This window comes from Squalius cephalus, assembly GCF_949319135.1.
Source record: "Squalius cephalus genome assembly, chromosome: 6".
NCBI classification, from domain to species: domain Eukaryota; kingdom Metazoa; phylum Chordata; class Actinopteri; order Cypriniformes; family Leuciscidae; genus Squalius; species Squalius cephalus.
In genome coordinates this window covers 11,923,800-11,938,811 of record NC_137127.1, presented here as the reverse complement: position 1 = coordinate 11,938,811, position 15,012 = coordinate 11,923,800, and the positions used below count along the sequence as shown (strand labels likewise).

At 37.2% G+C, this 15,012-nt stretch overlaps 1 protein-coding gene across 3 annotated transcripts in view; it reads right to left on the bottom strand.

Moving 5' to 3' along the window:
* Positions 1-15,012, bottom strand: part of mgat4c (mgat4 family member C) — a 104,920-nt gene that overhangs the window by 53,014 nt on the left and 36,894 nt on the right. For all 3 annotated transcript variants that reach the window (XM_079873533.1, XM_079873534.1, XM_079873532.1), the window contains one exon: positions 3,782-3,871. The gene's annotated coding sequence lies outside the window, so the exon portion shown is untranslated. The remainder of the gene's footprint in view (positions 1-3,781; positions 3,872-15,012) is intronic.

The following is a 15,012-nucleotide window of genomic DNA, read 5'->3' as shown; positions in this document are numbered from 1 at the left end:
AGAGCAGAAATGGCAGGAGAAAATACGTCTGATTCTCTTCCATCATTTCCAAATTAGCCTGAGGGATGCAAGTGCTCGGTCTGACACATGCAGACACACGTTCATGTTTCAAACAGGCCCTGTCAGGGCAGACTGACCCCTCGGCAGATGGTGCGTATCACATGTATCACCCCAGAATCATCAGCGTGAGAGTTGTCACTATTAAGCCGACCTGGACCCCTTGCCCCCGTCTCGAAATCCAGGTGTGAGGGTGACGAGACAGGAGCACCATTTCTGCAGGGTCATGGCCTTAACTCTATACAGCTCTCATCACTGGAAGATCTGGTTCTGCACACAGCACACAAATATTATTATGCCGATTTCTCTTCGCACCTCCAGTCACAGCTAACAGCTGCTGATGAACGAGAAGCGACGGCTTGTGATGGTGCTTCTCCATTAGAAAAACATAACCAGCTGTTATTTCGAAAGGGGATGGTGGGCTTATTACCGTGATTTCCAGCGGGAGTAGCTCTCCTGTTTGGCTGATTATTTTGCGTGGCTGAGATTCTGCAAGGGAGGTACGTGTTTTGTGTTGCTGACAGATAACAGCCTTTTCCTTTCACCAAGGTCTAGGGACAAAGGACAAAATATTTCATCCCGGAAATTATCATATCCGGTAAAGTCTGAGAAAAGCCATCAGTGAGTTTTATGTCGGCAAAAAGGGGCATATTGTTTTAGATGATGCTCAATTTGTCATTTTGTAATTTTGCGAGGGTGAACTCTGCAAGCCCATTAAAGGGATAGATCACCCCAAAAATTTAAATGTCATCATTTACTCACCCTCTTGTTGTCAAGGGCAGAAAAGCAAGATTTTCTGTGAATAACAACACTCTATGAATAACATTTATTTTGAGAATTTGGAGCTTCCGTTCTATGCAAACCAGTCCACTGTGCTAAGTGTAAAGAAAAAACACATGTTTCAAATGACATGATTCTATCTCTGCTAGCGATCTTTTCACCTCTCTTGTGTGCAAGCATTTTCCTTACACTAATTGATTTTGCTAACTGCTAACAAGTGAAAACATGCTGATCTGAATGAGACTATTACTGTAAATAATGTATTCTGTGTTGGATGTGAGTGATAGCTAATAAACCTAACCAAATTAATACATTTGTCTGAAATTACTCAGTTCATCATAGCGAATGCCTTGAACTATAAAGGGAATAGAGAGCGACAGACTACTCTGAAAGGAAGTAACCACATAACAGCTAAATGCTGTCTGATTTTTTTATGAATAAAATCATAGAGGAGCAAACTTCACTGTCGACTGTTAACTAATGCTTTAAAGTTAGTTTGTATTTTCACCACTCTAAAGAAAATGAAAATAGTATAGCTGATAATGCATGGTTGAAAAAAGCTCATATAGAAGCATTTCTGTCAATATTTTTGTGAACATTTCCAGCTAGAATGTTTTACGTAAAAAAATTGTTTTCACAACAGATTACAGATCCATTCATGCTATTAAAGGGAAATTCTGTCATAATTTACTCACCTTCATGTCATTACAAACCTGTATGACTTTCTTTCTTCGGTGGAACACAAAAAATATTTTGAGGAACTGTTTTTGTCCATTTACAGGTAAGTGGTTCAAAACAACACTGGATGACAGATGAAGATATCTTCAAAATATCTTCTTTGACCACATAAAAGCTAAATTGTGTTTTATTTGTTATGAATAAAATCACATCTGAATATAATTTTTCTATCTTTCTATCTCTATGCTTGCTAGTTTGGCAAGCTTTCAGTGCCGCCTCTGTTCTGCTGCCTTTCTCCCACTGACAATGAACTTGTGGTTACAAGCAAGTAAAATGTCCAGCAACACTTTATATTAGATGTCTTTACATCAAAAAATAAGTACAATGTACTTATTGTGTTTATGTTGTTTTGCAAAACACTTATGGTGCTATTGAGTTGGGATACGGGAAAGGTTAGGGACAGGTTTAGTGGTACAGTTAGGTTCAAGTGTGAGTTAAAAGATAAGGCAAGGCACAGTGCAATTATAGATGTAATTACAGATATTAAGTACAAATGTAATTACATGCAGGTAATTATAATAATATATGTACAATGTAAAAAAAAAACATGTATGTACATAAGTGCTTTGTTTAAAATGATTGATTTTAAATCCACCTAATGTCAAGTGGGACCAAACGTCCTTTACTCACCTAAATAAGGCCAAGACCACTTACCAAAGGCAAGTAATACTGTTCAGTTAAATGACTAAAAAACAGCACCTTTTGAAAAACTTGAGCATTTCCAACAAGAGACATCAGAGTGTTAGTCATAAGAGTCATTTTGAAGTTGTCAGCATTATAAAATGATAATTAAGGAGCTGTGTTTTATTGAACTTCACAGCAGATATCTGGCTAAATAATCAAACTCTAAAGAGGAGAGAGTAAAAAAACTGTAGAGATACAAATAGACATTAATATGGGCTGTCTGTTCATTCTCAGTACACTCCAACTTTATTTTTTGAGCCTGAACTTTTTCTCTGTGTCAAATTCAAGCACAAAATCGCGAAATGCTGCTGTCATAGTTTTCAACTTTTAGTCCATGGATTTTATGTTTTCAGTATGAGGTAAACCCTTCAATCACTGGAGACAGTGCACAGACAGATCCGCTGCTTGTGTAATACCCTGAGCTTTAGTAAAAATTTTCACCCTTGCTTCACATACTCTTCAGCTTCAGAATCAGAGCACATGGTAGTGGATCGTGCTGTCCTGGATAAGGAACAGCTGTTTGAATGAATCTTTAATGTTCACTCACATCGGTGTTTGCCTCTGCCAGCTGAACATCTGTACCATCGTTCTTCAGTTTCAAGTGCCGATCATTCATTAGCCCACCACAGCATTCTCTCATTTGCAACCTTCTATATGCATAAATTAATGTTTTGAAATCTGCATTTGTTCGCTAAAAGTACAGTGGAATTATGTAATATTTTTTAATTGTAATATAAAGGTAATATTTCTTATTTGGGTGCATAGATTACACAAGATTATTTCAGCAACTTCTTTTAAAAACGCAGGCTATAACTGCACATTTACTGCTAATGAATTGCTCCAGGTATTGAGCCATTTGCTGCACTGTTGAACTTGATGCAAAGTTTTGTAATAATGCTGTTAGACAAGATCTTACAAAACTGCTTTTATGGAAAAGTTAATGGCTTCTATAGATGGAGCTTTCTTACTTTACCTCAAATCTTATCTGTAGAGTCCACCACTTACATTTACATTTATGCATTTGGCAGATGCTTTTAACCAAAGCAACTTACATTGCATTTCAAGGTACACATTTACATTCTTATCAGTTCTTGCTTTCCCTCTGAATCGAACCCATGACCTTGATATTGCTAGCGCCAACGCTCTACTGTTTGAGCTACAGGAAAGCTAACCCAAAGGTAGAGTTTATAAAGTCTATCAGAACAAAGAAACCCATTTTCCTGCATTTACCTCTGTGTTACCTTTTAGCATAATTACAGCACCATGTTTAATGTCAGCTCAAATACCACACTAATCAGCATTAGAAAATAGGTCAGACAGTATTACAATTGTTGCCTGCATTTGAAAGGATAAAAGCCTGTGCTTGGTTTTGCATTACAGCAGATCCTCTGGTCTCTTCTCACCCTGCTTTTGTAAATCACAATGGCAGATTAAAGCAGGAAGGTTGTGGTGCAATTAAAAGTGGTTTCAACAAGTTTTGGACTCCAAAAGAATGAAAACTAAAATAAAAATGAAACATTACCTGCTTGCAGGACTCAGATGTGCTTGCAGGAACGAGCTGTGTGGTTTGAGAAGACGACGATCAATGGATCCATAGAAAATGGCTTGTTATCTATGTGAAACAGACAGAAGAGAAGAACATTGCTCATTTTCTGCAGCTTGTGTGAGTGTGATGAGTGAGTAAACATGAATCTTCTGTTTGAGAATTCTATTTCCTGTTATTTTTTTCTTTGGAGGAGGCAGCCACCGTGGGTGCTCTAGAGAATAGTGCATTATGGGATTCCATAGTTCTCACATACAGAAGAGTCCTAATTGGCTCTCAATGAATGGCCATAACCATACATCACAAACCCAATGCCCAAGCCAACAGTCAGCTGAACTATTACTGCTGCAGTTGCCTTTTCCTCATGCGAGCACGCTCGTATCCCAACTCATTCGGAGACAAATATTAACACAAACAACATGTTTACACAGGAGAAAGAGATGAACAGCTGCATTCACGATTCACAGACGCTAAAGCAAATTCACATTTGAACACACTCAGACATCTGTACATGCGGTCTAAAATGAACACAGTGAAGAAAAAAACACCCATGGCGATTCATCCGTTGCTCTCTGGCTGTGAATTCACGCTGCCTGCACAGCAGACGGGTCCTCTCGTCATTTTATTAGCACTCAAGGGTTGGGGAAGGTGTCTGAAGAGAACACAGCCACTTCGAGAATATAGGATCTGACTAATGCCCTCTTCTTCGTGTTTGTATGCGTGAACTTGTGTGTTGTAACCTTTGTGGTGCTTATATACTCACTAGACTCCATCAATACAACCGAAAGGAAAAAATATTGCTCATTCACTTGAAGAAAATTTTTCCTTTAATTTAAATCATCAACTATGTCTCAGATGCTTCTCTTCATATTCCTTAGGAGAATGATTCAATTGTTGACATGTATTACAGACACAGAATAAGGATTCACTGATATGAAAATTCTGATCTAAAAAGTCAAAAAATTGTCGTTATGGCTAATAACTGAAATGGCTGATGGTAAAATTTTACCATTTAAAAATCAATGAAAATAAAATACTAAAAAATAAATGTAAAATCTATCATTTTAAAAGTTAATTTAGAGATTACAAAAATGATATAAGGTACAGTATGAAAAAGATATTCAGATATTCTGATAGGTCTTTAACTCAAAGCGCTTGCAATCACATCGATCTCTATAGGGCACAGCTGATTGGTTCCTGCTGTATCAGTAGTAAATGAGCTCACTGCTCAACCTTCAAATACTTGGTCAGCATTTGCTAGCACTTTCAGAAACCTTCCCTCCCCGCTCCAACCGTATAGATCTGCTTCAGTAATTCATATACACTATATTGTACACAGCAGCATGTCTTATTTGCTCACAGCAGCGTGTTGTGTGTGTATTGGCAGTAGTAAGTCCCGTACTTGCTCTGCAGCAGCAGCAATAACCAACAGCAGCAGCAGCGTAGCAGATCTATTGCGCCAAGACCAATCATATCAACATTATTACTACGTCCATATCCATAACTATGACAAACACAGTTGTCATGACAAATACGAGAAATGTTAATAAAATTGTAAAAAAATCCTTAATATAGAATTCTAAATTGTAATTCTAATTATAAAACATGCATAGCGCACATAATTGTAATGAAAGGTCCACTGAAGGCAAGCTTGGAGAACCCAAATACAGTTTATTCAAATAATCCCATGGCATGGCACGGCACTCTAGACTTCAACATAAGCAGAAAACTCACCAAACAGTGGTTACAGGTAACAATACTTGACAAAGACACATGGCAAACATGAGGGCTTAAATACACAGACTACTAATGACAAGACAAGGGACACCTGTGCACAATCAAGACAATAACCCAATGAGAACATAACAACACAGTAGAACACATGCTGAGGAGAGCACATGACAGGATCACATGACTTACAGGACATGAAACATGAGCATGACACAAAACCAAAACTACCTGTGATGGTAACTTAGTTCTGGAATAATTTGATTCAGTGTAATGGCTAATTTGAACACAATTTGAGATTAATTTGTATAGTAGGATTACTCAGAACCTGACTTCAACTCCAGCTGTTCTAAATTTAATGTCATTGCTGTCTATGAGAAATAATTACATAGATATTTAAGATATCCCATTTGTGATGTTTCTTTCCTATGGGCAGGCCCACACATCCCTAACCTGATCAAAACGCACTGAACAAGATTCTTATTTCGTAAGACACCTACTTTGATTTCATTATGAATGTTTGTGCCATTCTGGATGCAAAATATCTGATCTTCAAATCCATAAACCAGACAACACGAGACATTTATCTCATTCACCACTAAGAGATCTTGAATGTGCGCACACAGTCTGTTCCTGCCCTGGTTTCCAAGGAAAAGAAGCCACAGATCAGGGAGGGCACAGGAAGAGAGAGCGAGACGGGGGGGGGGGGAAGAGACAGAAACACTCTTCTCTGACTGGGTCTTCACAAGGAGGAGTGAATCCATGGAGGGGGAAGAGAGAAAGAATGTCTGCTCATTATTCAGCCTGGCACTCGAGGCCACAGAAAATAGCTCTCTTCATTTTTCTTGTCAAGCTGTGGCTCTGTTAATGGTGTGTTCTCAGTCAGTGGTGAGACAAAGGGGGAGGGGGGGGGGGGGGGTTGCTTTAGCCAGCACCAGGAATGTAGTGAGTCAGGATAAACACTACGACCCTTTCCGATGACCGCTTGCTCTGTTGGTCATCGACCGCCCCGGAAGGAAAGCTGGCATTTCTGATAAAACACCTTAAAGTAAGCTGGCCCCTTTTTGTAGGGACTGCATTCCTCAATTGGAACTAAATGCGCTTCCTGCCTTGGAGATCATCTCCAGTTTCCTTCCGTTGTAGCCAAAATTTCTGTGAAAACCTTTTGCTGTGGCCGGATCAGCTGGATAATAAGAGCTGAAACATCAGTGTTCCATTAGAGTGTAAGACTGATTTATAAGCGTTGCGTGGTTGTCCGGCCTTTCCTCCATTTGGCTCATGATTGGTCTAATTCAATGAGCTAATAAGCTGAGCAGCTGTGACTTCACTGTTGGGCTTCGTGTGCTAAGATGAAAGTGGACCGGCCATCATTATGCACATGTATTACTAGTGACGGGAATGTGATGCAAAGATTCCAGTGGATTATGCATCTATATTGACAAATACATTGTTGGATTACATTTTTATAATGGATTATGGATTTATAATGGATTATGGATCATATGGAAAGATAGAAAAACACTGTCTCATAGGGAAAATATATGAGGTTACACAATCACAGTAATCAGGATGACAGTCATTGATCAAGTCAGGACATCCATGACAGAGTCCAGGGTTATAGCCACTTGTTAGTAGTTATTTGTTAGAGCATCTGTTATCCGACATTCTTTAAATCCTGAATTATGTTTTTGATGAGTGCTGTGTTTTAGAACCTACTATTTCATCTGAATATACTTAGTACTAAACTATTATATATTATGCAAAAGGCAGTGCATCAAATGGATACATAAAATACCAGACGCAGAACTGGCGAGCTGCCTATGGAGCTAATTCAAGTTTTTCTTCTTGTTTGAGAAGCTATGTCACTCAAACATTTTTTTAACAGCATATATGTTGCTAATAAACATATGGTCAAACTCCAATGAAATGAACTACTAGTCAAGTCTCTCATGAGAAATTCTATTAATGCGGTCCCTAATCAGTCACTTATGAGGTTCAGTGTGTGGTAGATTTTTCCCTAAACCTAACTACGTACCTGGGTCTCGTCTACAATCGACGTCCCTGAACGTCTACAGTCGACGTTAGTTTCCTGTAATATTTACTCTCTAGCGCGTCTACAGTCGACGTCGGTCGAGTCTAACCCTATACCCTAGCACATCTACACATCGATGTCGGCTAGGTGTTAATCCTATACTCTAACTTGCTCCCCTAACTAACTTGCTGCACAGCAATAATACACAGACAGACTGCAGCAAATGTCCTCTAAATGCTTTAATCACGGCTGGGAGATCTTCCCGAGCAGTTCTCAGAGAATCTCTCCCAAGAAGAAGAATTAATCACGGCCGGAGGATCTCAGACAAATTTCAGAGAGAATCCCACCAGCGAACACGAATACAACAGTTTTTATAGAAAAGGGGTATGGCAAAAATGACATGAAACATTACATAATTTCCCCACAATTTGATTGGTTCTTCATAAGCAAACCCTCTTGTTACTAGGTAGAAACAAACTCTGTTTTCTTGATTACTTCATAATCACAAGGTTTCAAGTTTAGACATCTGTCTAGTTTCATTTCCCATATTTGTTATTTTTGCACTCACACAACCAAAGTCAAGAGTTTTCGCCAAAGGGGAAACATACATGTAGCCAAAGAACAGAACATCTTAGTACATTGTGTTAGAATTGTTAGACCTAAAAGGGAAAGTAAGGTTTATCTTATCTATTAAAATCCATCACAAGTGTCATTTACGATGCTGTTTTGACAGCATCATGTTTTCCTTGAGCTCATGTTTCTGTGGGGGAAAAACAATCCATTAATGGCCTTTTGATGTCTATATGCATTTCTATAAAACAGATCTCTATATGAAACCCCGTATTCCTCCATGCCAATCAGAACAGAAACATTCCTAACACAACAGGGTTTGATCTGAAAAGGAATATGCGTACATGTTAGCAGAATAACATCATATGTCAGCCTATACTAGAGATTGAGGAAGCCTATACAATAGTGACGGCGAGAGTAAATGTGTGCTAGCACTGGGAAATAAGGTCGCGGAGCTGATTGCTGAAAGGCACAGATAACCCTGAGCTGCACGGTCAGAGTTCCTCGTTTAAGTGCTACTGTTGGCTCTGCAGACGAGCCGAACTGTGAATAAGAGCGCGAGGAGTGAGTGGTGATTTTAAACAATGAGAGCTCAGGTAAACTTACAGCAACCTCCCACTAGCTAGGATAAATAGCTTAACTTGAGAATGTGGTAACGATGTAAAGAGAGATGTTGAACGATGTTTTTTCATAAGAGAATTGGTGGATTCTATGGATGTTTATATTTTAATGCACTTTTAATATTTTGTGTGAGCTTATGTAAGTATTTATTATATAAGTAAAACCTACTATAATGTAAGACAATAAATATAAGATGGTCGGTGAGGATGACGGGAGCTGTCCATGGTGCTGATTATTAAGCTACAATTTATGTCTCATTTACTATGTTCTGAAACCGCCTATTGCTTTTTAAGCGATTATTAAAAGACACAGAAATACTATAGAAATGAATGAAATATGATCTGATTTCAATGCTAGTGGATAGAAATGCCATTCATTTTAACCACTGAAATGAATATTGTGATTTGACGACAAGAGCTCTGTTTCAAAACAGTGAGCAGCTGTCTAATCACACAACCATCATGAGACCTCATAAGAGAGCAATTGGGAATGGTTCTGCACAGAAGACTCAACTTTGTGATTTTAATAATGTTTGATGTTAGCATTTTGCTACATTAATGGTGTAATACTCTAAGCAACTTGAAATTAGAGCACACACAAATATTGCGAGGAATAATCCATTTTAATTTGCACTGAACTATGTTTTATTGAAACTTTTCAGAATTAAATACACTACCATTCAATAGCCAGTAAAGAGGGTTTTTTTGTTGTTTTTTAAGAAATTAATACTTTTATTCAGCAAGGATGGATTTAAAATAAGACATTTTTAATATTGTAAAAGAATAAATGCTGTTCTTTTAAACTTTTATTCATTGAAGAATCCTGAAAAAAAGTATAATGGTTTCCACTAAAATACTATGCAGTTTTTAACATTGATAATAATAAGAAATGTTTCTTGAGGATCAAATCAGCATATTAGAATAATTTATAAAGGATCATGTGACACTGAAGACTGGAGTAATGATGCTGAAAATTCTGCTTTGCCATCACAGGAATAAATTACATTTTATAATCTAATAAAATAGAAACATTATTATTTCATTGTAATAATATTTCACAATATTTTTATTTTTAGTATATAGTTAAATAAATAAATGCAGCCTATATACGCTTAAGAGACTTAAGACTTAAGAGAAAAACATTAAAATATCTTACCGTCCCCAAACTTTTGAACGGTAGTGCATGTTTTTGTAATGTCCTTTCTGTTGACTCATCCATTTCTTTTGAGATTATTTGTTTCACTGAACATGTTATAATGCATTCTGATTATCTTCTCCATGAAGGATGGTTATTATAAAATTGGCTACAACAATATTCCTTAGGAAGTAACATAAAGTTGCTTAGTCTATGTTCCACCTACTGCATGATGCCTTAAAATGCCTAAAAGAGAAGGTGTACTTGATAGTCACTGGCTTCAGGATATTTCCACAGCAGGTTCAAGTACAGTGTAGTCTATTTTTAGATCATTCTGCAGTAATAAAAGAAATGCTTCTCCTTACACTGTATAGTCTCACACTGAGTTCAAGATGAGAAAAAACTTTTGTGACTTGTTAGCAGAACAGTTCTGACCCAATTAACTGCCTTTGTTTGATAAAGAAGCACTGACCTCTGTTTACACACCCATCTTCCCCTGATTTGTTTTCACACTGCATGACTTTAATTAGCTTTGGACCTTGCTTCAGGGAATTTGTAAATCCATGTGGATATTTTGCCCAGTGTAATTCAATGTGAGAGATGTCTGCATCTACAGACCAGTGGCAAACAACAACCACGCTAAAAGTGTAACAACAGTCAACTACTCTAAAATGAAGTTGGCAACACAACAAGCAACTAACAAAAGTAGCAACCAACATTAAGCTGTCTAAAGAAACAGGTCAACCAAAAATGAAATCCGGTCATCTTATACAGTACTCACCCTCACAAGACTTTATTTCCTCTGCGGAATATAAAAGAAAATATTTTTTGTTTTTGTTGTTTCATTTGTTTTGTTTTTTTCCCCATAAAATGAAAGTCAATGGGGTGATTCATTGGGTGGACAGAAATAAAAAAAAACGTCTTCCAAATGTCTTCTTTTGTGTTCCACATAAGAATGAATGTCATACAGGTTTGGAACGAGATGAGGGTGAATAAATTGACAGTTTTAATTTTAGATGAACTATCCCTTTAATGTTACCAGAGATAAACAGTATACAGTAATTAAAGGTATAGGGGAGGATTTTCCCGAATTTTAGAAAAGAACCGCCCTCTCCATTTTTTGAAAAAATGCACATGCGCAACACTCTACCTGCTCCCGAGAGGGAACGCCTATTAAACGTATGCGCGAGCTAATCATAGCTTACATTAACTTTTACTAGCAGTGATTTTAAATGGATTTCTCCAAATAGCATGCCAAACTTTACCTGTAAAGTAGAAACTTCGCGACTGAGGCATCATTGGGAAGCCCAACCTGTGTTGTGTGTGCGTGTGCACGAGCACGTACGACGGCCTTACGTAAACATATCACCAGAATGATTGACACTTAGGAGGACCAATAGTCTTAATGATCCACCCGGAAAAAGAAAATCCTCCGCTATAACTTTAAGTACTTATAATCTATTATAAGTTATATAGTATCTACATCGTTATTATATTAATAGGCTAAATACAAATAGTGAGTTATGACTATGGAGTTCCCTTAAACCACAGTGTGTGTGTGTGTGTGTGTGGGTTTAATATATTTGTAAACATTTTATTTAACAATGAATATGAATGCAGTTAATGTCCAATAAAGGTTGGTTTAAAGCACTTAATTAATGGCATTTTCCCATTTTCCGTGACCTAATCTAGAATGAGAACTATTTACTCCAAATAACCAATTAACAGTTCCTTTACTACGAGCTAATTATTAATAATTGTGTTAATAACAGTGACAATGAATGAAGAACTCACTATTATATATAACCTTTTAATATATTAATAATGTAGAAACTACAATATATAAACAATGAATAAACTATAAACTAATAGCTTGTCCATGACTTGTAAGTACTTTATTACTGTATACGTATTATAAAGTCTTACTAAATTCCCTTCTGTGTTTCAGGTCTACACACTGAACAGCTATATAGTTAACAGTACAATGTGACAGTAAGTCAGAGTAAAAACAAGAACAAAACAAAAAATAACAATTTAGCATTTGGTTGCTCTTCACTGCTACTTAATTTATAAGGTAGCTTGTTACTGGAAAAGCTTTTTAGAAAATAACTGAGATGCTGTCACCAAACTGAAAAATGTATTTAAGCTAGTAGCGCTAATGCATTGGTACTCCTCAATACTACTTCAGACTAAGCCAGGTATTTCTAATAATTATAGTTGTTTCCTTTTTTACAAACTCTAACATCATAATGAAAGGATGTTTGGAAGATGGAATATTACAGATGAATAGAGAATCCTTTCTTGTCCTATTGTGCTATTGTTTTAGATGGAAATAGCATTTTCACATGTGTCGCTCAGAATTTTCTCTCTGTGATGGATACCTGTTTCAGCCTGTAGATTTCCCTGTGACAGCATGCTTTCCCACCACTGATGAAACTGAAGGAACTTTCTCAAGCTGTCAAAAGACTTCCCTCTATCTCACATAACTGACAGGCTAACCGTCATTACAGACTCTCACTCTCTCTCTCTCTTTCAATTCTCTCGTGTGTGCGCACACACAAATACAAAAATCAGAGATAGGTCTGCTGTCAAATTGGGACTATAGGCTGATTTCCTTTAGAAGGAAGGAAAGAAAAATGCTATTACTGAACACTGAACTTTACTAAAGTGCCATACAAAAGAAAAAGGTGCATAATGTTATCTTCTCAGAACCATTTATTTGTCAGCTTCAACCCACATTGACCCTTTCTTTTGTGTCTCACAAAAATATTCCACCGATAAACTCAATGCACATGCTGTCAAGATGTACTATCAAGATGGTTTACCAGACAAGCTAAAAAAAAATTAAAAAACATAACATAACATAACATGTCTTTCATTTCATGTGCAATTATATTTGTACCCAGAAGTAGCAAGCATGTTAATCTACAGTATGTTGAAGAAGCAAAGTCAATAATGTATTCACGTTACGCTGAGGTTGAGGTTAAAGGGTTACACATGAATTATGAATGATATGAAAAAAGATTCTGGAGATCTGAGCACACTGTGGGAATGCCATGTGTCTGTTTTATGGATTCTGTTAATAAAGGCTTGCCCACAGAGATGCAACAAATATAGCAGATCAATAGAGTTCTAAGACATGCAGCCAATGAGCAAGTGCCACACAAAGCAAGACAGATAAAGGCAGGCGAAAGTCAATACGACTGTAAATACATCCAGCTGCATTCACTTATATGGCTTATCCTATGTGCTATCAGTGTTGGGGGCTTTCTGCACAAATCAAATTGGCATGCATTTAAGACTGAAAGAGAAATGGAATAAAAAAGACAAACATTATGGTTAAAATTCATAATTTGAGAAAAGATGGTGGGAGAATTAAGGCCAACAAGAGCTTGCACTCAGTCACAGGCACAACATCAGAACTGTGGAGAGAGAAGCCATTGATTTTTCACAGAAGTGCCAGTTCATCATTCTGGGAGACATTTGCGATCGATCCCTCCTTTCATTTGTTTGTGATTTTGTTAGTTTCAAAGCTGGTCGCCATGATAAATTCAGACCCTTGCCACACATCTGAAAAATGAGGAATGCCCAGGTTAAGAGAAAGGGGCACAAGAGAATGTAAATGTGAAAGAAATATTTCATTGTGATTGGGTCATGAAAGCAACTGAGGGTTTGAAAATTCAATTTTAAATAAATTACATCAGGTCTGAAAACCTGAATCCAGGATCATGTTTGTATGCAAATGGGCAAATAAGGGACTACCATATGTATAAGCTACGTTTGGGATCAGTAAGATACAAAAGTGACAGTAAATACATAATGTTACGAAAGATTTGTATTTCAAATTAATGCTGTTCTTTTGAACTTTCTATTCATCAAAGAATCCTGACATTTTTTTACACACAAAAAAATTAAGCAGCAACACTAATAAGAAATGTTTCTTGTGCACTTTCAAACAAGGACTTTACCTATAAACTTTATCAAGCCAGCATTAAAGTTTGTCTAGAAAAACTTTGCTTTTATATAAAAAAAAAAAACAGTTTTCTTTGGATTTCAATTCATTTTACTTCCCTGCATTCAAATTCAAATTGCATTTCTGCATCCTGTTTGCTACAACCCTGCTATACATTCAACCTTAATACATTCCATTAAAAGCAAGCAAAACCAAAAAACGGTTCTAAAGGACATCCCACGGTGCAGAGAGTTTACAGTCTATTACCTTCAGTGATCACTTTCATCTGAATCTTGTCTTTAATCATTTCCCAGCATCCTTTGGGTCTGGTGGGAAGTAAAAGAGGGGGATGTATCCAGAAACCTCTCTTTCCCCTTCTACAGAGAAAGAAAGAGCCGAACCTATGACCTCGACCCACCGTTCCAGCTGCAAAAAAAACCTTCAGTATCTTGGGTGAAAGCTAATGCAGCTTCAAAGGATGTAGGCAGTATGGAAGACTAAAGAGGACCACTGGCAGTGAAGACTATCTGAGAGAAACACAGCTTCTGCTGTCTGATTAATCTGGATTTAGATGAATCAACCTTAAAAGGTGTTTTATCTCAGAATGATAATGGAGGAGCAATTTCATTTAGTGTTTTTTGTGGTATTAAGATAAATCTGGTCAAATCAAAAAACATTTAATCCGGAATGGACAAAAGCTACATCTAATATTTACTTTTACTGTAATTACACTTCATACCATTTCATAATTTTAAATAAACCCCCAAAAATGTGCCTCAGTTTCTGTCTGGTATCCAATAGGCAAAGCTTTCCTATCCCTCCTGATCCCTCTCCCCGGGCCTTTAAAATACTATTAATACCTAATGGGCTTTCTCATTAGATGCCCTTCCAAACATGTTCTGGCCATTATGAGCTCCATTTACTGCCGGGCCTCATGCCTGCATGTACAAATGTGACTCGTCTGCCTTCTCGATTCCCTCTGTGTGTAGCAAACATCTATTACAGGTATGAAATGCCCCAATCGTGAGAGACTTGCAGTTTAAGTGCCTGTGTGTGAGTGTGTAAACTACTTGTTTTGAAAGAACTGTTTTTAGTGTAGAGAACAGACAGAGGTATTCACATCTATCACGTCTTTGCTCCCCAGGAAATCTCAGGGAATCCACTGTAACTGTT